Source organism: Taudactylus pleione, unplaced genomic scaffold (assembly GCF_031769625.1).
Source record: "Taudactylus pleione unplaced genomic scaffold, aTauple2 ptg000612l, whole genome shotgun sequence".
Taxonomy (NCBI): Eukaryota; Metazoa; Chordata; class Amphibia; order Anura; family Myobatrachidae; genus Taudactylus; species Taudactylus pleione.
In genome coordinates this window covers 1,913,566-1,937,936 of record NW_028285014.1, presented here as the reverse complement: position 1 = coordinate 1,937,936, position 24,371 = coordinate 1,913,566, and the positions used below count along the sequence as shown (strand labels likewise).

Sequence of the window (24,371 nt, the reverse complement as noted above, 5' to 3'; positions counted from 1 at the left end):
GATACATGAAAAGGAGCAGACTACATGGGCCAAGTGGTTCTTATCTGCCATCAAATTCTGTTTCTATGTAATACATTATTTCAATAGCCAATTTCTATATGAACTGAACTTTAGAATATTAAAACTAATCATAGTGTCTTTATCATTTAAGAATAATTTAATTAATTTAACTCTAATGTAATTTGATCTTGATTGGAATGCAGATGGGAAAATCGATCAATTCTTAGGTCTTTAAAAGTTTCTATGCCCTTTAATTCATTCAATCATTGTGCTTCATATTGCTGAGAAATAAATGGGATCAAGATATCAATGTCTGTGAGAGGAAAGATTGAAAGACTGTGGATGTCCTGAGCATACTTCTCAATGTCGGTCATTTTGAGTGTAAAACATAACCAAAGAGTAAGAAAATATTGTCAGAAGTGGGATTTGAACCCACACCTCTTTACAGAGACCATTAACTGGAAGAGTAGAATCTTGAGTCTGGCGCCTTAGACCACTCGGCCATCCTGACAAGCACATCAGTATATCCAAACCTGCTTCCTGTTAGGGTTTATCATTTTACTATTTATATTTTTGATTGTGATTTTGACAAATAATTTGGACTTGTTGAAAAAGGGGTCATTAAATCAAGATCTTAGATTTATGCATTTCCTCTAAAAGCTGTTTCTTAAATAACATTATTTAGGAAAAATGGCTCAAGCTAAAGTGTTATCCTTCAAAATTACTGTTGCCACCCTTTACTAAGGTCTTCATCCTAGCAGAACAGATTAGTTTGTCTTAGGAGAAAATTGTATATCATGTTATATGTAAAGTCTAAGAGCCTTAAAATACTTTCGATGCCAATTATTCTTGTGTTTTATGTTTAGATTACTGAATACTAAAAGAATGTTGTGCAAACAATATTTATTCTTCAAAGGAAGAGATGTACAAGAACATGAGGACATGCACTGAAACTGAAGGGAGGTAGACTTAGAGGAAATTTGAAGAAAAATTACTTCACAGAAAGGGTAATTGATAAATAGAAAAGCCTCCCATCCGATGTTGTTGAAGCTAAATGGTGAAACAATTTAAATACGCTTGGGATAGGCATAAGAATATCCTTAAAAGAAATGTAAGGAGCATATAGGGTTGAAGATGCCTAAAGGATACATGAAAAGTAGCAGACTACGTGGGCCAAGTGGTTCTTATCTGCCATCAAATTCTGTTTCTATGTAAAACATTATTTCAACCGCCAATTTCTACATGAACTGAACTTTAGAATTTTAAAACTAATCATAGTGTCTTTATCATTTAAGAATAATGTAATTAATTTAAGTCTAATGTAATTTGATCTTGATTGGAATGTAGATGGGAAAAACGATCAATTCTTAGGTCTTTAAAAGTTTCTATGCCCTTTAATTCATTCAATCATTGTGCTTCATATTGCTTAGAAATAAATGGGATCAAGATATCAATGTCTGGGAGAGGAAAGATTGAAAGACTGTGGATGTCCTGAGCATACTTCTCAATGTCAGTCATTTTGAGTGTAAAACATAACCAAAGAGCAAAAATATATTGTCAGAAGTGGGATTTGAACCTACGCCTCTTTACAGAGACCAGAATTCCCATTAACTGGAAGAGTAAAATCTTGAGTCTGGTGTCTTAGACCGCTCGGCCAACCTGACAAGCACATCAGTATGTCCAAACCTGCTTCCTGTTAGGGTTTATCATTTTACTATTTATATTTTTGATTGTGATTTTGACAAATAATTTGGACTTGTTGAAAAAGGGGTCATTAAATCAAGATCTTAGATTAATGCATTTCCTCTAAAAGCTGTTTCTAAAATAACATTAATTAGGAAAAATGGCTCAAGCTAAAGTGTTATCCTTCAAAATTACTGTTGCCACCCTTTACTAAGGTCTTCATCCTAGCAGAACAGATTAGTTTGTCATAGAAGTAAATTGTATATCACGTTATATGTAAAGTCTAAGAGCCTTAAAATACTTTCAATGCCAATTATTCTTGTGTTTTATGTTTAGATTACTGAATACTAAAAGAATGTTGTGCAAACAATACTTATTCTTCAAAGGAAGAGATGTACAAGAACACGAGGACATGCACTGAAACTGGAGGGAGGTAGACTTAGAGGAAATTTGATGAAAAATTACTTCACAGAAAGGGTAGTTGATAAATAGAAAAGCCTCCCATCCGATGTTGTTGAAGCTAAACGGTGAAACAATTTAAACACGCTTTGGATAGGCATAAGAATATCCTTAAGAGAAATGTAAGGAGCAAATAGGGTTGAAGTTGGCTAAAGGATACATGAAAAGGAGCAGACTACATGGGCCAAGTGTTTCTTATCTGCCATCAAATTCTGTTTCTATGTAATACATTATTTCAGTAGCCAATTTCTACATGAACTGATCTTTAGAATTTTAAAACTAATCATAGTGTCTTTATCATTTAAGAATAATTTAATTAATTTAACTCTAATGTAATTTAATCTTGATTGGAATGTAGATGGGAAAATCGATCAATTCTTAGGTCTTTAAAAGTTTCTATGCCCTTTAATTCATTCAATCATTGTGCTTCATATTGCTTAGAAATAAATGGGATCAAGATATCAATGTCTGGGAGAGGAAAGATTGAAAGACTGTGGATGTCCTGAGCATACTTCTCAATGTCGGTCATTCTGAGTGTAAAACATAACCAAAGAGCAAAAATATATTGTCAGAAATGGGATTTGAACCTACGCCTCTTTACAGAGACCAGAATTCCCATTAACTGGAAGAGTAGAATCTTGAGTCTGGTGTCTTAGACCACTCGGCCATCCTGACAAGCACATCAGTATATCCAAACCTGCTTCCTGTTAGGGTTTATCATTTTACTATTTATATTTTTGATTGTGATTTTGACAAATAATTTGGCCTTGTTGAAAAAGGGGTCATTAAATCAAGATCTTAGATTAATGCATTTCCTCTAAAAGCTGTTTCTAAAATAACATTATTTATAAAAAATGGCTCAAGCTAAAGTGTTATCCTTCAAAATTACTGTTGCCACCCTTTACTAAGGTCTTCATCCTAGCAGAACAGATTAGTTTGTCTTAGAAGTAAATTGTATATCATGTTATATGTAAAGTCTAAGAGCCTTAAAATACTTTCGATGCCAATTATTCTTGTGTTTTATGTTTAGATTACTGAATACTAAAAGAATGTTGTGCAAACAATACTTATTCTTCAAAGGAAGAGATGTACAAGAACACGAGGACATGCACTGAAACTGGAGGGAGGTAGACTTAGAGGAAATTTGAAGAAAAATTACTTCACAGAAAGGGTAGTTGATAAATAGAAAAGCCTCCCATCCAATGTTGTTGAAGCTAAACGGTGAAACAATTTAAACATGCTTTGGATAGGTATAAGAATATCCTTAAGAGAAATGTAAGGAGCAAATATGGTTGAAGTTGCCTAAAGGATACATGAAAAGGAGCAGACTACATGGGCCAAGTGGTTCTTATCTGCCATCAAATTCTGTTTCTATGTAATACATTATTTCAATAGCCAATTTCTACATGAACTGAACTTTAGAATTTTAAAACTAATCATAGTGTCTTTATCATTTAAGAATAATTTAATTAATTTAACTCTAATGTAATTTGATCTTGATTGGAATGTAGATGGGAAAATCGATCAATTCTTAGGTCTTTAAAAGTTTCTATGCCCTTTAATTCATTCAATCATTGTGCTTCATATTGATTAGAAATAAATGGGATCAAGATATCAATGTCTGGGAGAGGAAAGATTGAAAGACTGTGGATGTCCTGAGCATACTTCTCAATGTCAGTCATTTTGAGTATAAAACATAACCAAAGAGCAAAAATATATTGTCAGAAGTGGGATTTGAACCTACGCCTCTTTACAGAGACCAGAATTCCCATTAACTGGAAGAGTAGAATCTTGAGTCTGGTGTCCTAGACCACTCGGCGATCCTGACAAGCACATCAGTATGTCCAAACCTGCTTCCTGTTAGGGTTTATCATTTTACTATTTATATTTTTGATTGTGATTTTGACAAATAATTTGGCCTTGTTGAAAAAGGGGTCATTAAATCAAGATCTTAGATTAATGCATTTCCTCTAAAAGCTGTTTCTTAAATAACATTATTTAGGAAAAATGGCTCAAGCTAAAGTGTTATCCTTCAAAATTACTGTTGCCACCCTTTACTAAGGTCTTCATCCTAGCAGAACAGATTAGTTTGTCTTAGAAGTAAATTGTATATCACGTTATATGTAAAGTCTAAGAGCCTTAAAATACTTTCGATGCCAATTATTCTTGTGTTTTATGTTTAGATAACTGAATACTAAAAGAATGTTGTGCAAACAATACTTATTCTTCAAAGGAAGAGATGTACAATAACACGAGGACATGCACTGAAACTGGAGGGAGGTAGACTTAGAGGAAATTTGAAGAAAAATTACTTCACAGAAAGGGTAGTTGATAAATAGAAAAGCCTCCCATCCTATGTTGTTGAAGCTAAATGGTGAAACAATTTAAACATGCTTTGGATAGGCATAAGAATATCCTTAAGAGAAATGTAAGGAGCAAATATGGTTGAAGTTGCCTAAAGGATACATGAAAAGGAGCAGACTACATGGGCCAAGTGGTTCTTATCTGCCATCAAATTCTGTTTCTATGTAATACATTATTTCAATAGCCAATTTCTATATGAACTGAACTTTAGAATTTTAAAACTAATCATAGTGTCTTTATCATTTAAGAATAATTTAATTAATTTAACTCTAATGTAATTTGATCTTGATTGGAATGTAGATGGGAAAATCGATCAATTCTTAGGTCTTTAAAAGTTTCTATGCCCTTTAATTCATTCAATCATTGTGCTTCATATTGCTTAGAAATAAATGGGATCAAGATATCAATGTCTGGGAGAGGAAAGATTGAAAGACTGTGGATGTCCTGAGCATACTTCTCAATGTCAGTCATTTTGAGTGTAAAACATAACCAAAGAGCAAGAAAATATTGTCAGAAGTTGGATTTGAACCCACGCCTCTTTACAGAGACCAGAATTCCCATTAACTGGAAGAGTAGAATCTTGAGTCTGGCGCTTTAGACCGCTCGGCCATCCTGACATGCACATCAGTATGTCCAAACCTGCTTCCTGTTAGGGTTTATCATTTTACTATTTATATTTTTGATTGTGATTTTGACAAATAATTTGGCCTTGTTGAAAATGGGGTCATTAAATCAAGATCTTAGATTAATGCATTTCCTCTAAAAGCTGTTTCTTAAATAACATTATTTAGGAAAAATGGCTCAAGCTAAAGTGTTATCCTTCAAAATTACTGTTGCCACCCTTTACTAAGGTCTTCATCCTAGCAGAACAGATTAGTTTGTCTTAGAAGTAAATTGTATATCACGTTATATGTAAAGTCTAAGAGCCTTAAAATACTTTCAATGCCAATTATTCTTGTGTTTTATGTTTAGATTACTGAATACTAAAAGAATGTTGTGCAAACAATACTTATTCTTCAAAGGAAGAGATGTACAAGAACACGAGGACATGCACTGAAACTGGAGGGAGGTAGACTTAGAGGAAATTTGATGAAAAATTACTTCACAGAAAGGGCAGTTGATAAATAGAAAAGCCTCCCATCCAAATTTTTTGAAGCTAAATGGTGAAACAATTTAAACACGCTTGGGATAGGCATAAGAATATCCTTAAGAGAAATGTAAGGAGCAAATATGGTTGAAGTTGCCTAAAGGATACATGAAAAGGAGCAGACTACATGGGCCAAGTGGTTCTTATCTGCCATCAAATTCTGTTTCTATGTAATACATTATTTCAATAGCCAATTTCTATATGAACTGAACTTTAGAATATTAAAACTAATCATAGTGTCTTTATCATTTAAGAATAATTTAATTAATTTAACTCTAATGTAATTTGATCTTGATTGGAATGCAGATGGGAAAATCGATCAATTCTTAGGTCTTTAAAAGTTTCTATGCCCTTTAATTCATTCAATCATTGTGCTTCATATTGCTGAGAAATAAATGGGATCAAGATATCAATGTCTGTGAGAGGAAAGATTGAAAGACTGTGGATGTCCTGAGCATACTTCTCAATGTCGGTCATTTTGAGTGTAAAACATAACCAAAGAGTAAGAAAATATTGTCAGAAGTGGGATTTGAACCCACACCTCTTTACAGAGACCATTAACTGGAAGAGTAGAATCTTGAGTCTGGCGCCTTAGACCACTCGGCCATCCTGACAAGCACATCAGTATATCCAAACCTGCTTCCTGTTAGGGTTTATCATTTTACTATTTATATTTTTGATTGTGATTTTGACAAATAATTTGGACTTGTTGAAAAAGGGGTCATTAAATCAAGATCTTAGATTTATGCATTTCCTCTAAAAGCTGTTTCTTAAATAACATTATTTAGGAAAAATGGCTCAAGCTAAAGTGTTATCCTTCAAAATTACTGTTGCCACCCTTTACTAAGGTCTTCATCCTAGCAGAACAGATTAGTTTGTCTTAGGAGAAAATTGTATATCATGTTATATGTAAAGTCTAAGAGCCTTAAAATACTTTCGATGCCAATTATTCTTGTGTTTTATGTTTAGATTACTGAATACTAAAAGAATGTTGTGCAAACAATATTTATTCTTCAAAGGAAGAGATGTACAAGAACATGAGGACATGCACTGAAACTGAAGGGAGGTAGACTTAGAGGAAATTTGAAGAAAAATTACTTCACAGAAAGGGTAATTGATAAATAGAAAAGCCTCCCATCCGATGTTGTTGAAGCTAAATGGTGAAACAATTTAAATACGCTTGGGATAGGCATAAGAATATCCTTAAAAGAAATGTAAGGAGCATATAGGGTTGAAGATGCCTAAAGGATACATGAAAAGTAGCAGACTACGTGGGCCAAGTGGTTCTTATCTGCCATCAAATTCTGTTTCTATGTAAAACATTATTTCAACCGCCAATTTCTACATGAACTGAACTTTAGAATTTTAAAACTAATCATAGTGTCTTTATCATTTAAGAATAATGTAATTAATTTAAGTCTAATGTAATTTGATCTTGATTGGAATGTAGATGGGAAAAACGATCAATTCTTAGGTCTTTAAAAGTTTCTATGCCCTTTAATTCATTCAATCATTGTGCTTCATATTGCTTAGAAATAAATGGGATCAAGATATCAATGTCTGGGAGAGGAAAGATTGAAAGACTGTGGATGTCCTGAGCATACTTCTCAATGTCAGTCATTTTGAGTGTAAAACATAACCAAAGAGCAAAAATATATTGTCAGAAGTGGGATTTGAACCTACGCCTCTTTACAGAGACCAGAATTCCCATTAACTGGAAGAGTAAAATCTTGAGTCTGGTGTCTTAGACCGCTCGGCCAACCTGACAAGCACATCAGTATGTCCAAACCTGCTTCCTGTTAGGGTTTATCATTTTACTATTTATATTTTTGATTGTGATTTTGACAAATAATTTGGACTTGTTGAAAAAGGGGTCATTAAATCAAGATCTTAGATTAATGCATTTCCTCTAAAAGCTGTTTCTAAAATAACATTAATTAGGAAAAATGGCTCAAGCTAAAGTGTTATCCTTCAAAATTACTGTTGCCACCCTTTACTAAGGTCTTCATCCTAGCAGAACAGATTAGTTTGTCATAGAAGTAAATTGTATATCACGTTATATGTAAAGTCTAAGAGCCTTAAAATACTTTCAATGCCAATTATTCTTGTGTTTTATGTTTAGATTACTGAATACTAAAAGAATGTTGTGCAAACAATACTTATTCTTCAAAGGAAGAGATGTACAAGAACACGAGGACATGCACTGAAACTGGAGGGAGGTAGACTTAGAGGAAATTTGATGAAAAATTACTTCACAGAAAGGGTAGTTGATAAATAGAAAAGCCTCCCATCCGATGTTGTTGAAGCTAAACGGTGAAACAATTTAAACACGCTTTGGATAGGCATAAGAATATCCTTAAGAGAAATGTAAGGAGCAAATAGGGTTGAAGTTGGCTAAAGGATACATGAAAAGGAGCAGACTACATGGGCCAAGTGTTTCTTATCTGCCATCAAATTCTGTTTCTATGTAATACATTATTTCAGTAGCCAATTTCTACATGAACTGATCTTTAGAATTTTAAAACTAATCATAGTGTCTTTATCATTTAAGAATAATTTAATTAATTTAACTCTAATGTAATTTAATCTTGATTGGAATGTAGATGGGAAAATCGATCAATTCTTAGGTCTTTAAAAGTTTCTATGCCCTTTAATTCATTCAATCATTGTGCTTCATATTGCTTAGAAATAAATGGGATCAAGATATCAATGTCTGGGAGAGGAAAGATTGAAAGACTGTGGATGTCCTGAGCATACTTCTCAATGTCGGTCATTCTGAGTGTAAAACATAACCAAAGAGCAAAAATATATTGTCAGAAATGGGATTTGAACCTACGCCTCTTTACAGAGACCAGAATTCCCATTAACTGGAAGAGTAGAATCTTGAGTCTGGTGTCTTAGACCACTCGGCCATCCTGACAAGCACATCAGTATATCCAAACCTGCTTCCTGTTAGGGTTTATCATTTTACTATTTATATTTTTGATTGTGATTTTGACAAATAATTTGGCCTTGTTGAAAAAGGGGTCATTAAATCAAGATCTTAGATTAATGCATTTCCTCTAAAAGCTGTTTCTAAAATAACATTATTTATAAAAAATGGCTCAAGCTAAAGTGTTATCCTTCAAAATTACTGTTGCCACCCTTTACTAAGGTCTTCATCCTAGCAGAACAGATTAGTTTGTCTTAGAAGTAAATTGTATATCATGTTATATGTAAAGTCTAAGAGCCTTAAAATACTTTCGATGCCAATTATTCTTGTGTTTTATGTTTAGATTACTGAATACTAAAAGAATGTTGTGCAAACAATACTTATTCTTCAAAGGAAGAGATGTACAAGAACACGAGGACATGCACTGAAACTGGAGGGAGGTAGACTTAGAGGAAATTTGAAGAAAAATTACTTCACAGAAAGGGTAGTTGATAAATAGAAAAGCCTCCCATCCAATGTTGTTGAAGCTAAACGGTGAAACAATTTAAACATGCTTTGGATAGGTATAAGAATATCCTTAAGAGAAATGTAAGGAGCAAATATGGTTGAAGTTGCCTAAAGGATACATGAAAAGGAGCAGACTTCATGGGCCAAGTGGTTCTTATCTGCCATCAAATTCTGTTTCTATGTAATACATTATTTCAATAGCCAATTTCTATATGAACTGAACTTTAGAATTTTAAAACTAATCATAGTGTCTTTATCATTTAAGAATAATTTAATTAATTTAACTCTAATGTAATTTGATCTTGATTGGAATGCAGATGGGAAAATCGATCAATTCTTAGGTCTTTAAAAGTTTCTATGCCCTTTAATTCATTCAATCATTGTGCTTCATATTGCTGAGAAATAAATGGGATCAAGATATCAAAGTCTGGGAGAGGAAAGATTGAAAGACTGTGGATGTCCTGAGCATACTTCTCAATGTCGGTCATTTTGAGTGTAAAACATAACCAAAGAGTAAGAAAATATTGTCAGAAGTGGGATTTGAACCCACGCCTCTTTACAGAGACCAGAATTCCCATTAACTGGAAGAGTAGAATCTTGAGTCTGGCGCCTTAGACCACTCGGCCATCCTGACAAGCACATCAGTATATCCGAACCTGCTTCCTGTTAGGGTTTATCATTTTACTATTTATATTTTTGATTGTGATTTTGACAAATAATTTGGACTTGTTGAAAAAGGGGTCATTAAATCAAGATCTTAGATTTATGCATTTCCTCTAAAAGCTGTTTCTTAAATAACATTATTTAGGAAAAATGGCTCAAGCTAAAGTGTTATCCTTCAAAATTACTGTTGCCACCCTTTACTAAGGTCTTCATCCTAGCAGAACAGATTAGTTTGTCTTAGGAGAAAATTGTATATCATGTTATATGTAAAGTCTAAGAGCCTTAAAATACTTTCGATGCCAATTATTCTTGTGTTTTATGTTTAGATTACTGAATACTAAAAGAATGTTGTGCAAACAATATTTATTCTTCAAAGGAAGAGATGTACAAGAACATGAGGACATGCACTGAAACTGAAGGGAGGTAGACTTAGAGGAAATTTGAAGAAAAATTACTTCACAGAAAGGGTAATTGATAAATAGAAAAGCCTCCCATCCGATGTTGTTGAAGCTAAATGGTGAAACAATTTAAATACGCTTGGGATAGGCATAAGAATATCCTTAAAAGAAATGTAAGGAGCAAATAGGGTTGAAGTTGCCTAAAGGATACATGAAAAGTAGCAGACTACGTGGGCCAAGTGGTTCTTATCTGCCATCAAATTCTGTTTCTATGTAAAACATTATTTCAACCGCCAATTTCTACATGAACTGAACTTTAGAATTTTAAAACTAATCATAGTGTCTTTATCATTTAAGAATAATTTAATTAATTTAAGTCTAATGTAATTTGATCTTGATTGGAATGTAGATGGGAAAATCGATCAATTCTTAGGTCTTTAAAAGTTTCTATGCCCTTTAATTCATTCAATCATTGTGCTTCATATTGCTTAGAAATAAATGGGATCAAGATATCAATGTCTGGGAGAGGAAAGATTGAAAGACTGTGGATGTCCTGAGCATACTTCTCAATGTCAGTCATTTTGAGTGTAAAACATAACCAAAGAGCAAGAAAATATTGTCAGAAGTTGGATTTGAACCCACGCCTCTTTACAGAGATCAGAATTCCCATTAACTGGAAGAGTAGAATCTTGAGTCTGGCGCTTTAGACCGCTCGGCCATCCTGACATGCACATCAGTATGTCCAAACCTGCTTCCTGTTAGGGTTTATCATTTTACTATTTATATTTTTGATTGTGATTTTGACAAATAATTTGGCCTTGTTGAAAATGGGGTCATTAAATCAAGATCTTAGATTAATGCATTTCCTCTAAAAGCTGTTTCTTAAATAACATTATTTAGGAAAAATGGCTCAAGCTAAAGTGTTATCCTTCAAAATTACTGTTGCCACCCTTTACTAAGGTCTTCATCCTAGCAGAACAGATTAGTTTGTCTTAGAAGTAAATTGTATATCACGTTATATGTAAAGTCTAAGAGCCTTAAAATACTTTCAATGCCAATTATTCTTGTGTTTTATGTTTAGATAACTGAATACTAAAAGAATGTTGTGCAAACAATACTTATTCTTCAAAGGAAGAGATGTACAATAACACGAGGACATGCACTGAAACTGGAGGGAGGTAGACTTAGAGGAAATTTGAAGAAAAATTACTTCACAGAAAGGGTAGTTGATAAATAGAAAAGCCTCCCATCCAATGTTGTTGAAGCTAAACGGTGAAACAATTTAAACATGCTTTGGATAGGCATAAGAATATCCTTAAGAGAAATGTAAGGAGCAAATATGGTTGAAGTTGCCTAAAGGATACATGAAAAGGAGCAGACTTCATGGGCCAAGTGGTTCTTATCTGCCATCAAATTCTGTTTCTATGTAATACATTATTTCAATAGCCAATTTCTATATGAACTGAACTTTAGAATTTTAAAACTAATCATAGTGTCTTTATCATTTAAGAATAATTTAATTAATTTAACTCTAATGTAATTTGATCTTGATTGGAATGCAGATGGGAAAATCGATCAATTCTTAGGTCTTTAAAAGTTTCTATGCCCTTTAATTCATTCAATCATTGTGCTTCATATTGCTGAGAAATAAATGGGATCAAGATATCAAAGTCTGGGAGAGGAAAGATTGAAAGACTGTGGATGTCCTGAGCATACTTCTCAATGTCGGTCATTTTGAGTGTAAAACATAACCAAAGAGTAAGAAAATATTGTCAGAAGTGGGATTTGAACCCACGCCTCTTTACAGAGACCAGAATTCCCATTAACTGGAAGAGTAGAATCTTGAGTCTGGCGCCTTAGACCACTCGGCCATCCTGACAAGCACATCAGTATATCCGAACCTGCTTCCTGTTAGGGTTTATCATTTTACTATTTATATTTTTGATTGTGATTTTGACAAATAATTTGGACTTGTTGAAAAAGGGGTCATTAAATCAAGATCTTAGATTTATGCATTTCCTCTAAAAGCTGTTTCTTAAATAACATTATTTAGGAAAAATGGCTCAAGCTAAAGTGTTATCCTTCAAAATTACTGTTGCCACCCTTTACTAAGGTCTTCATCCTAGCAGAACAGATTAGTTTGTCTTAGGAGAAAATTGTATATCATGTTATATGTAAAGTCTAAGAGCCTTAAAATACTTTCGATGCCAATTATTCTTGTGTTTTATGTTTAGATTACTGAATACTAAAAGAATGTTGTGCAAACAATATTTATTCTTCAAAGGAAGAGATGTACAAGAACATGAGGACATGCACTGAAACTGAAGGGAGGTAGACTTAGAGGAAATTTGAAGAAAAATTACTTCACAGAAAGGGTAATTGATAAATAGAAAAGCCTCCCATCCGATGTTGTTGAAGCTAAATGGTGAAACAATTTAAATACGCTTGGGATAGGCATAAGAATATCCTTAAAAGAAATGTAAGGAGCAAATAGGGTTGAAGTTGCCTAAAGGATACATGAAAAGTAGCAGACTACGTGGGCCAAGTGGTTCTTATCTGCCATCAAATTCTGTTTCTATGTAAAACATTATTTCAACCGCCAATTTCTACATGAACTGAACTTTAGAATTTTAAAACTAATCATAGTGTCTTTATCATTTAAGAATAATTTAATTAATTTAAGTCTAATGTAATTTGATCTTGATTGGAATGTAGATGGGAAAATCGATCAATTCTTAGGTCTTTAAAAGTTTCTATGCCCTTTAATTCATTCAATCATTGTGCTTCATATTGCTTAGAAATAAATGGGATCAAGATATCAATGTCTGGGAGAGGAAAGATTGAAAGACTGTGGATGTCCTGAGCATACTTCTCAATGTCAGTCATTTTGAGTGTAAAACATAACCAAAGAGCAAGAAAATATTGTCAGAAGTTGGATTTGAACCCACGCCTCTTTACAGAGATCAGAATTCCCATTAACTGGAAGAGTAGAATCTTGAGTCTGGCGCTTTAGACCGCTCGGCCATCCTGACATGCACATCAGTATGTCCAAACCTGCTTCCTGTTAGGGTTTATCATTTTACTATTTATATTTTTGATTGTGATTTTGACAAATAATTTGGCCTTGTTGAAAATGGGGTCATTAAATCAAGATCTTAGATTAATGCATTTCCTCTAAAAGCTGTTTCTTAAATAACATTATTTAGGAAAAATGGCTCAAGCTAAAGTGTTATCCTTCAAAATTACTGTTGCCACCCTTTACTAAGGTCTTCATCCTAGCAGAACAGATTAGTTTGTCTTAGAAGTAAATTGTATATCACGTTATATGTAAAGTCTAAGAGCCTTAAAATACTTTCAATGCCAATTATTCTTGTGTTTTATGTTTAGATAACTGAATACTAAAAGAATGTTGTGCAAACAATACTTATTCTTCAAAGGAAGAGATGTACAATAACACGAGGACATGCACTGAAACTGGAGGGAGGTAGACTTAGAGGAAATTTGAAGAAAAATTACTTCACAGAAAGGGTAGTTGATAAATAGAAAAGCCTCCCATCCAATGTTGTTGAAGCTAAACGGTGAAACAATTTAAACATGCTTTGGATAGGCATAAGAATATCCTTAAGAGAAATGTAAGGAGCAAATATGGTTGAAGTTGCCTAAAGGATACATGAAAAGGAGCAGACTTCATGGGCCAAGTGGTTCTTATCTGCCATCAAATTCTGTTTCTATGTAATACATTATTTCAATAGCCAATTTCTATATGAACTGAACTTTAGAATTTTAAAACTAATCATAGTGTCTTTATCATTTAAGAATAATTTAATTAATTTAACTCTAATGTAATTTGATCTTGATTGGAATGCAGATGGGAAAATCGATCAATTCTTAGGTCTTTAAAAGTTTCTATGCCCTTTAATTCATTCAATCATTGTGCTTCATATTGCTGAGAAATAAATGGGATCAAGATATCAAAGTCTGGGAGAGGAAAGATTGAAAGACTGTGGATGTCCTGAGCATACTTCTCAATGTCGGTCATTTTGAGTGTAAAACATAACCAAAGAGTAAGAAAATATTGTCAGAAGTGGGATTTGAACCCACGCCTCTTTACAGAGACCAGAATTCCCATTAACTGGAAGAGTAGAATCTTGAGTCTGGCGCCTTAGACCACTCGGCCATCCTGACAAGCACATCAGTATATCCGAACCTGCTTCCTGTTAGGGTTTATCATTTTACTATTTATATTTTTGATTGTGATTTTGACAAATAATTTGGACTTGTTGAAAAAGGGGTCATTAAATCAAGATCTTAGATTTATGCATTTCCTCTAAAAGCTGTTTCTTAAATAACATTATTTAGGAAAAATGGCTCAAGCTAAAGTGTTATCCTTCAAAATTACTGTTGCCACCCTTTACTAAGGTCTTCATCCTAGCAGAACAGATTAGTTTGTCTTAGGAGAAAATTGTATATCATGTTATATGTAAAGTCTAAGAGCCTTAAAATACTTTCGATGCCAATTATTCTTGTGTTTTATGTTTAGATTACTGAATACTAAAAGAATGTTGTGCAAACAATATTTATTCTTCAAAGGAAGAGATGTACAAGAACATGAGGACATGCACTGAAACTGAAGGGAGGTAGACTTAGAGGAAATTTGAAGAAAAATTACTTCACAGAAAGGGTAATTGATAAATAGAAAAGCCTCCCATCCGATGTTGTTGAAGCTAAATGGTGAAACAATTTAAATACGCTTGGGATAGGCATAAGAATATCCTTAAAAGAAATGTAAGGAGCAAATAGGGTTGAAGTTGCCTAAAGGATACATGAAAAGTAGCAGACTACGTGGGCCAAGTGGTTCTTATCTGCCATCAAATTCTGTTTCTATGTAAAACATTATTTCAACCGCCAATTTCTACATGAACTGAACTTTAGAATTTTAAAACTAATCATAGTGTCTTTATCATTTAAGAATAATTTAATTAATTTAAGTCTAATGTAATTTGATCTTGATTGGAATGTAGATGGGAAAATCGATCAATTCTTAGGTCTTTAAAAGTTTCTATGCCCTTTAATTCATTCAATCATTGTGCTTCATATTGCTTAGAAATAAATGGGATCAAGATATCAATGTCTGGGAGAGGAAAGATTGAAAGACTGTGGATGTCCTGAGCATACTTCTCAATGTCAGTCATTTTGAGTGTAAAACATAACCAAAGAGCAAGAAAATATTGTCAGAAGTTGGATTTGAACCCACGCCTCTTTACAGAGACCAGAATTCCCATTAACTGGAAGAGTAGAATCTTGAGTCTGGCGCTTTAGACCGCTCGGCCATCCTGACATGCACATCAGTATGTCCAAACCTGCTTCCTGTTAGGGTTTATCATTTTACTATTTATATTTTTGATTGTGATTTTGACAAATAATTTGGCCTTGTTGAAAATGGGGTCATTAAATCAAGATCTTAGATTAATGCATTTCCTCTAAAAGCTGTTTCTTAAATAACATTATTTAGGAAAAATGGCTCAAGCTAAAGTGTTATCCTTCAAAATTACTGTTGCCACCCTTTACTAAGGTCTTCATCCTAGCAGAACAGATTAGTTTGTCTTAGAAGTAAATTGTATATCACGTTATATGTAAAGTCTAAGAGCCTTAAAATACTTTCAATGCCAATTATTCTTGTGTTTTATGTTTAGATTACTGAATACTAAAAGAATGTTGTGCAAACAATACTTATTCTTCAAAGGAAGAGATGTACAAGAACACGAGGACATGCACTGAAACTGGAGGGAGGTAGACTTAGAGGAAATTTGATGAAAAATTACTTCACAGAAAGGGTAGTTGATAAATAGAAAAGCCTCCCATCCAATGTTTTTGAAGCTAAACGGTGAAACAATTTAAACACGCTTGGGATAGGCATAAGAATATCCTTAAGAGAAATGTAAGGAGCAAATAGGGTTGAAGTTGCCTAAAGGATACATGAAAAGGAGCAGACTACATGGGCCAAGTGGTTCTTATCTGCCATCAAATTCTGTTTCTATGTAATACATTATTTCAATAGCCAATTTCTACATGAACTGAACTTTAGAATTTTAAAACTAATCATAGTGTCTTTATCATTTAAGAATAATTTAATTAATTTAACTCTAATGTAATTTGATCTTGATTGGAATGTAGATGGGAAAATCGATCAATTCTTAGGTCTTTAAAAGTTTCTATGCCCTTTAATTCATTCAATCATTGTGCTTCATATTGATTAGAAATAAATGGGATCAAGATATCAATGTCTGGGAGAGGAAAGATTGAAAGACTGTGGATGTCCTGAGCATACTTCTCAATGTCAGTCATTTTGAGTATAAAACATAACCAAAGAGCAAAAATATATTGTCAGAAGTGGGATTTGAACCTACGCCTCTTTACAGAGACCAGAATTCCCATTAACTGGAAGAGTAGAATCTTGAGTCTGGTGTCCTAGACCACTCGGTGATCCTGACAAGCACATCAGTATGTCCAAACCTGCTTCCTGTTAGGGTTTATCATTTTACTATTTATATTTTTGATTGTGATTTTGACAAATAATTTGGCCTTGTTGAAAAAGGGGTCATTAAATCAAGATCTTAGATTAATGCATTTCCTCTAAAAGCTGTTTCTTAAATAACATTATTTAGGAAAAATGGCTCAAGCTAAAGTGTTATCCTTCAAAATTACTGTTGCCACCCTTTACTAAGGTCTTCATCCTAGCAGAACAGATTAGTTTGTCTTAGAAGTAAATTGTATATCACGTTATATGTAAAGTCTAAGAGCCTTAAAATACTTTCGATGCCAATTATTCTTGTGTTTTATGTTTAGATAACTGAATACTAAAAGAATGTTGTGCAAACAATACTTATTCTTCAAAGGAAGAGATGTACAATAACACGAGGACATGCACTGAAACTGGAGGGAGGTAGACTTAGAGGAAATTTGAAGAAAAATTACTTCACAGAAAGGGTAGTTGATAAATAGAAAAGCCTCCCATCCTATGTTGTTGAAGCTAAATGGTGAAACAATTTAAACATGCTTTGGATAGGCATAAGAATATCCTTAAGAGAAATGTAAGGAGCAAATATGGTTGAAGTTGCCTAAAGGACACATGAAAAGGAGCAGACTACATGGGCCAAGTGGTTCTTATCTGCCATCAAATTCTGTTTCTATGTAATACATTATTTCAATAGCCAATTTCTATATGAACTGAACTTTAGAATTTTAAAACTAATCATAGTGTCTTTATCATTTAAGAATAATTTAATTAATTTAACTCTAATGTAATTTGATCTTGATTGGAATGCAGATGGGAAAATCGATCAATTCTTAGGTCTTTAAAAGTTTCTATGCCAATTAATTCATTCAATCATTGTGCTTCATATTGCTGAGAAATAAATGGGATCAAGATATCAATGTCTGTGAGAGGAAAGATTGAAAGACTGTGGATGTCCTGAGCATACTTCTCAATGTCGGTCATTTTGAGTGTAAAACATAACCAAAGAGTAAGAAAATATTGTCAGAAGTGGGATTTGAACCCACACCTCTTTACAGAGACCATTAACTGGAAGAGTAGAATCTTGAGTCTGGCGCCTTAGACCACTCGGCCATCCTGACAAGCACATCAGTATATCCGAAATTGCTTCCTGTTAGGGTTTATCATTTTACTATTTATATTTTTGATTGTGATTTTGACAAATAATTTGGACTTGTTGAAAAAGGGGTCATTAAATCAAGATCTTAGATTTATGCATTTCCTCTAAAAGCTGTTTCTTAAATAACATTATTTAGGAAAAATGGCTCAAGCTAAAGTGTTATCCTTCAAAATTACTGTTGCCACCCTTTACTAAGGTCTTCATCCTAGCAGAACAGATTAGTTTGTCTTAGGAGAAAATTGTATATCATGTTATATGTAAAGTCTAAGAGCCTTAAAATACTTTCGATGAAAATTATTCTTGTGTTTTATGTTTAGATTACTGAATACTAAAAGAATGTTGTGCAAACAATATTTATTCTTCAAAGGAAGAGATGTACAAGAACATGAGGACATGCACTTAAACTGAAGGGAGGTAGACTTAGAGGAAATTTGAAGAAAAATTACTTCACAGAAAGGGTAATTGATAAATAGAAAAGCCTCCCATCCGATGTTGTTGAAGCTAAATGGTGAAACAATTTAAATACGCTTGGGATAGGCATAAGAATATCCTTAAAAGAAATGTAAGGAGCAAATAGGGTTGAAGTTGCCTAAAGGATACATGAAAAGTAGCAGACTACGTGGGCCAAGTGGTTCTTATCTGCCATCAAATTCTGTTTCTATGTAAAACATTATTTCAACCGCCAATTTCTACATGAACTGAACTTTAGAATTTTAAAACTAATCATAGTGTCTTTATCATTTAAGAATAATTTAATTAATTTAAGTCTAATGTAATTTGATCTTGATTGGAATGTAGATGGGAAAATCGATCAATTCTTAGGTCTTTAAAAGTTTCTATGCCCTTTAATTCATTCAATCATTGTGCTTCATATTGCTTAGAAATAAATGGGATCAAGATATCAATGTCTGGGAGAGGAAAGATTGAAAGACTGTGGATGTCCTGAGCATACTTCTCAATGTCAGTCATTTTGAGTGTAAAACATAACCAAAGAGCAAGAAAATATTGTCAGAAGTTGGATTTGAACCCACGCCTCTTTACAGAGACCAGAATTCCCATTAACTGGAAGAGTAGAATCTTGAGTCTGGCGCTTTAGACCGCTCGGCCATCCTGACATGCACATCAGTATGTCCAAACATGCTTCCTGTTAGGGTTTATCATTTTACTATTTATATTTTTGATTGTGATTTTGACAAATAATTTGGCCTTGTTGAAAATGGGGTCATTAAATCAAGATCTTAGATTAATGCATTTCCTCTAAAAGCTGTTTCTTAAATAACATTATTTAGGAAAAATGGCTCAAGCTAAAGTGTTATCCTTCAAAATTACTGTTGCCACCCTTTACTAAGGTCTTCATCCTAGCAGAACAGATTAGTTTGTCTTAGAAGTAAATTGTATATCACGTTATATGTAAAGTCTAAGAGCCTTAAAATACTTTCAATGCCAATTATTCTTGTGTTTTATGTTTAGATTACTGAATACTAAAAGAATGTTGTGCAAACAATACTTATTCTTCAAAGGAAGAGATGTACAAGAACACGAGGACATGCACTGAAACTGGAGGGAGGTAGACTTAGAGGAAATTTGATGAAAAATTACTTCACAGAAAGGGTAGTTGATAAATAGAAAAGCCTCCCATCCAATGTTTTTGAAGCTAAACGGTGAAACAATTTAAACACGCTTGGGATAGGCATAAGAATATCCTTAAGAGAAATGTAAGGAGCAAATAGGGTTGAAGTTGCCTAAAGGATACATGAAAAGGAGCAGACTACATGGGCCAAGTGGTTCTTATCTGCCATCAAATTCTGTTTCTATGTAATACATTATTTCAATAGCCAATTTCTACATGAACTGAACTTTAGAATTTTAAAACTAATCATAGTGTCTTTATCATTTAAGAATAATTTAATTAATTTAACTCTAATGTAATTTGATCTTGATTGGAATGTAGATGGGAAAATCGATCAATTCTTAGGTCTTTAAAAGTTTCTATGCCCTTTAATTCATTCAATCATTGTGCTTCATATTGATTAGAAATAAATGGGATCAAGATATCAATGTCTGGGAGAGGAAAGATTGAAAGACTGTGGATGTCCTGAGCATACTTCTCAATGTCAGTCATTTTGAGTATAAAACATAACCAAAGAGCAAAAATATATTGTCAGAAGTGGGATTTGAACCTACGCCTCTTTACAGAGACCAGAATTCCCATTAACTGGAAGAGTAGAATCTTGAGTCTGGTGTCCTAGACCACTCGGTGATCCTGACAAGCACATCAGTATGTCCAAACCTGCTTCCTGTTAGGGTTTATCATTTTACTATTTATATTTTTGATTGTGATTTTGACAAATAATTTGGCCTTGTTGAAAAAGGGGTCATTAAATCAAGATCTTAGATTAATGCATTTCCTCTAAAAGCTGTTTCTTAAATAACATTATTTAGGAAAAATGGCTCAAGCTAAAGTGTTATCCTTCAAAATTACTGTTGCCACCCTTTACTAAGGTCTTCATCCTAGCAGAACAGATTAGTTTGTCTTAGAAGTAAATTGTATATCACGTTATATGTAAAGTCTAAGAGCCTTAAAATACTTTCGATGCCAATTATTCTTGTGTTTTATGTTTAGATAACTGAATACTAAAAGAATGTTGTGCAAACAATACTTATTCTTCAAAGGAAGAGATGTACAATAACACGAGGACATGCACTGAAACTGGAGGGAGGTAGACTTAGAGGAAATTTGAAGAAAAATTACTTCACAGAAAGGGTAGTTGATAAATAGAAAAGCCTCCCATCCTATGTTGTTGAAGCTAAACGGTGAAACAATTTAAACATGCTTTGGATAGGCATAAGAATATCCTTAAGAGAAATGTAAGGAGCAAATATGGTTGAAGTTGCCTAAAGGACACATGAAAAGGAGCAGACTACATGGGCCAAGTGGTTCTTATCTGCCATCAAATTCTGTTTCTATGTAATACATTATTTCAATAGCCAATTTCTATATGAACTGAACTTTAGAATTTTAAAACTAATCATAGTGTCTTTATCATTTAAGAATAATTTAATTAATTTAACTCTAATGTAATTTGATCTTGATTGGAATGCAGATGGGAAAATCGATCAATTCTTAGGTCTTTAAAAGTTTCTATGCCAATTAATTCATTCAATCATTGTGCTTCATATTGCTGAGAAATAAATGGGATCAAGATATCAATGTCTGTGAGAGGAAAGATTGAAAGACTGTGGATGTCCTGAGCATACTTCTCAATGTCGGTCATTTTGAGTGTAAAACATAACCAAAGAGTAAGAAAATATTGTCAGAAGTGGGATTTGAACCCACACCTCTTTACAGAGACCATTAACTGGAAGAGTAGAATCTTGAGTCTGGCGCCTTAGACCACTCGGCCATCCTGACAAGCACATCAGTATATCCGAAATTGCTTCCTGTTAGGGTTTATCATTTTACTATTTATATTTTTGATTGTGATTTTGACAAATAATTTGGACTTGTTGAAAAAGGGGTCATTAAATCAAGATCTTAGATTTATGCATTTCCTCTAAAAGCTGTTTCTTAAATAACATTATTTAGGAAAAATGGCTCAAGCTAAAGTGTTATCCTTCAAAATTACTGTTGCCACCCTTTACTAAGGTCTTCATCCTAGCAGAACAGATTAGTTTGTCTTAGGAGAAAATTGTATATCATGTTATATGTAAAGTCTAAGAGCCTTAAAATATTTTCGATGAAAATTATTCTTGTGTTTTATGTTTAGATTACTGAATACTAAAAGAATGTTGTGCAAAAAATATTTATTCTTCAAAGGAAGAGATGTACAAGAACATGAGGACATGCACTTAAACTGAAGGGAGGTAGACTTAGAGGAAATTTGAAGAAAAATTACTTCACAGAAAGGGTAATTGATAAATAGAAAAGCCTCCCATCCGATGTTGTTGAAGCTAAATGGTGAAACAATTTAAATACGCTTGGGATAGGCATAAGAATATCCTTAAAAGAAATGTAAGGAGCAAATAGGGTTGAAGTTGCCTAAAGGATACATGAAAAGTAGCAGACTACGTGGGCCAAGTGGTTCTTATCTGCCATCAAATTCTGTTTCTATGTAAAACATTATTTCAACCGCCAATTTCTACATGAACTGAACTTTAGAATTTTAAAACTAATCATAGTGTCTTTATCATTTAAGAATAATTTAATTAATTTAAGTCTAATGTAATTTGATCTTGATTGGAATGTAGATGGGAAAATCGATCAATTCTTAGGTCTTTAAAAGTTTCTATGCCCTTTAATTCATTCAATCATTGTGCTTCATATTGCTTAGAAATAAATGGGATCAAGATATCAATGTCTGGGAGAGGAAAGATTGAAAGACTGTGGATGTCCTGAGCATACTTCTCAATGTCAGTCATTTTGAGTGTAAAACATAACCAAAGAGCAAGAAAATATTGTCAGAAGTTGGATTTGAACCCACGCCTCTTTACAGAGACCAGAATTCCCATTAACTGGAAGAGTAGAATCTTGAGTCTGGCGCTTTAGACCGCTCGGCCATCCTGACATGCACATCAGTATGTCCAAACCTGCTTCCTGTTAGGGTTTATCATTTTACTATTTATATTTTTGATTGTGATTTTGACAAATAATTTGGCCTTGTTGAAAATGGGGTCATTAAATCAAGATCTTAGATTAATGCATTTCCTCTAAAAGCTGTTTCTTAAATAACATTATTTAGGAAAAATGGCTCAAGCTAAAGTGTTATCCTTCAAAATTACTGTTGCCACCCTTTACTAAGGTCTTCATCCTAGCAGAACAGATTAGTTTGTCTTAGAAGTAAATTGTATATCACGTTATATGTAAAGTCTAAGAGCCTTAAAATACTTTCAATGCCAATTATTCTTGTGTTTTATGTTTAGATTACTGAATACTAAAAGAATGTTGTGCAAACAATACTTATTCTTCAAAGGAAGAGATGTACAAGAACACGAGGACATGCACTGAAACTGGAGGGAGGTAGACTTAGAGGAAATTTGATGAAAAATTACTTCACAGAAAGGGTAGTTGATAAATAGAAAAGCCTCCCATCCAATGTTTTTGAAGCTAAACGGTGAAACAATTTAAACACGCTTGGGATAGGCATAAGAATATCCTTAAGAGAAATGTAAGGAGCAAATAGGGTTGAAGTTGCCTAAAGGATACATGAAAAGGAGCAGACTACATGGGCCAAGTGGTTCTTATCTGCCATCAAATTCTGTTTCTATGTAATACATTATTTCAATAGCCAATTTCTACATGAACTGAACTTTAGAATTTTAAAACTAATCATAGTGTCTTTATCATTTAAGAATAATTTAATTAATTTAACTCTAATGTAATTTGATCTTGATTGGAATGTAGATGGGAAAATCGATCAATTCTTAGGTCTTTAAAAGTTTCTATGCCCTTTAATTCATTCAATCATTGTGCTTCATATTGATTAGAAATAAATGGGATCAAGATATCAATGTCTGGGAGAGGAAAGATTGAAAGACTGTGGATGTCCTGAGCATACTTCTCAATGTCAGTCATTTTGAGTATAAAACATAACCAAAGAGCAAAAATATATTGTCAGAAGTGGGATTTGAACCTACGCCTCTTTACAGAGACCAGAATTCCCATTAACTGGAAGAGTAGAATCTTGAGTCTGGTGTCCTAGACCACTCGGTGATCCTGACAAGCACATCAGTATGTCCAAACCTGCTTCCTGTTAGGGTTTATCATTTTACTATTTATATTTTTGATTGTGATTTTGACAAATAATTTGGCCTTGTTGAAAAAGGGGTCATTAAATCAAGATCTTAGATTAATGCATTTCCTCTAAAAGCTGTTTCTTAAATAACATTATTTAGGAAAAATGGCTCAAGCTAAAGTGTTATCCTTCAAAATTACTGTTGCCACCCTTTACTAAGGTCTTCATCCTAGCAGAACAGATTAGTTTGTCTTAGAAGTAAATTGTATATCACGTTATATGTAAAGTCTAAGAGCCTTAAAATACTTTCGATGCCAATTATTCTTGTGTTTTATGTTTAGATAACTGAATACTAAAAGAATGTTGTGCAAACAATACTTATTCTTCAAAGGAAGAGATGTACAATAACACGAGGACATGCACTGAAACTGGAGGGAGGTAGACTTAGAGGAAATTTGAAGAAAAATTACTTCACAGAAAGGGTAGTTGATAAATAGAAAAGCCTCCCATCCTATGTTGTTGAAGCTAAACGGTGAAACAATTTAAACATGCTTTGGATAGGCATAAGAATATCCTTAAGAGAAATGTAAGGAGCAAATATGGTTGAAGTTGCCTAAAGGACACATGAAAAGGAGCAGACTACATGGGCCAAGTGGTTCTTATCTGCCATCAAATTCTGTTTCTATGTAATACATTATTTCAATAGCCAATTTCTATATGAACTGAACTTTAGAATTTTAAAACTAATCATAGTGTCTTTATCATTTAAGAATAATTTAATTAATTTAACTCTAATGTAATTTGATCTTGATT

At 33.3% G+C, this 24,371-nt stretch overlaps 3 non-coding genes across 3 annotated transcripts; all 3 read right to left on the bottom strand.

The window, feature by feature from the left end:
* Positions 1-9,617: 9,617 nt before the first annotated feature.
* TRNAL-CAA (transfer RNA leucine (anticodon CAA)) lies at positions 9,618-9,726 on the bottom strand. The gene is made up of 2 exons: positions 9,689-9,726; positions 9,618-9,663 (listed from the first exon to the last, which is right to left on the bottom strand). It is a non-coding gene; the product is annotated as a tRNA-Leu (tRNA).
* A 2,197-nt stretch (positions 9,727-11,923) lies between these two features.
* TRNAL-CAA (transfer RNA leucine (anticodon CAA)) lies at positions 11,924-12,032 on the bottom strand. Its single transcript has 2 exons — positions 11,995-12,032; positions 11,924-11,969 (listed from the first exon to the last, which is right to left on the bottom strand). It is a non-coding gene; the product is annotated as a tRNA-Leu (tRNA).
* A 2,197-nt stretch (positions 12,033-14,229) lies between these two features.
* Positions 14,230-14,338, bottom strand: TRNAL-CAA (transfer RNA leucine (anticodon CAA)). Its single transcript has 2 exons — positions 14,301-14,338; positions 14,230-14,275 (listed from the first exon to the last, which is right to left on the bottom strand). It is a non-coding gene; the product is annotated as a tRNA-Leu (tRNA).
* Between the last annotated feature and the right edge of the window lie 10,033 nt (positions 14,339-24,371).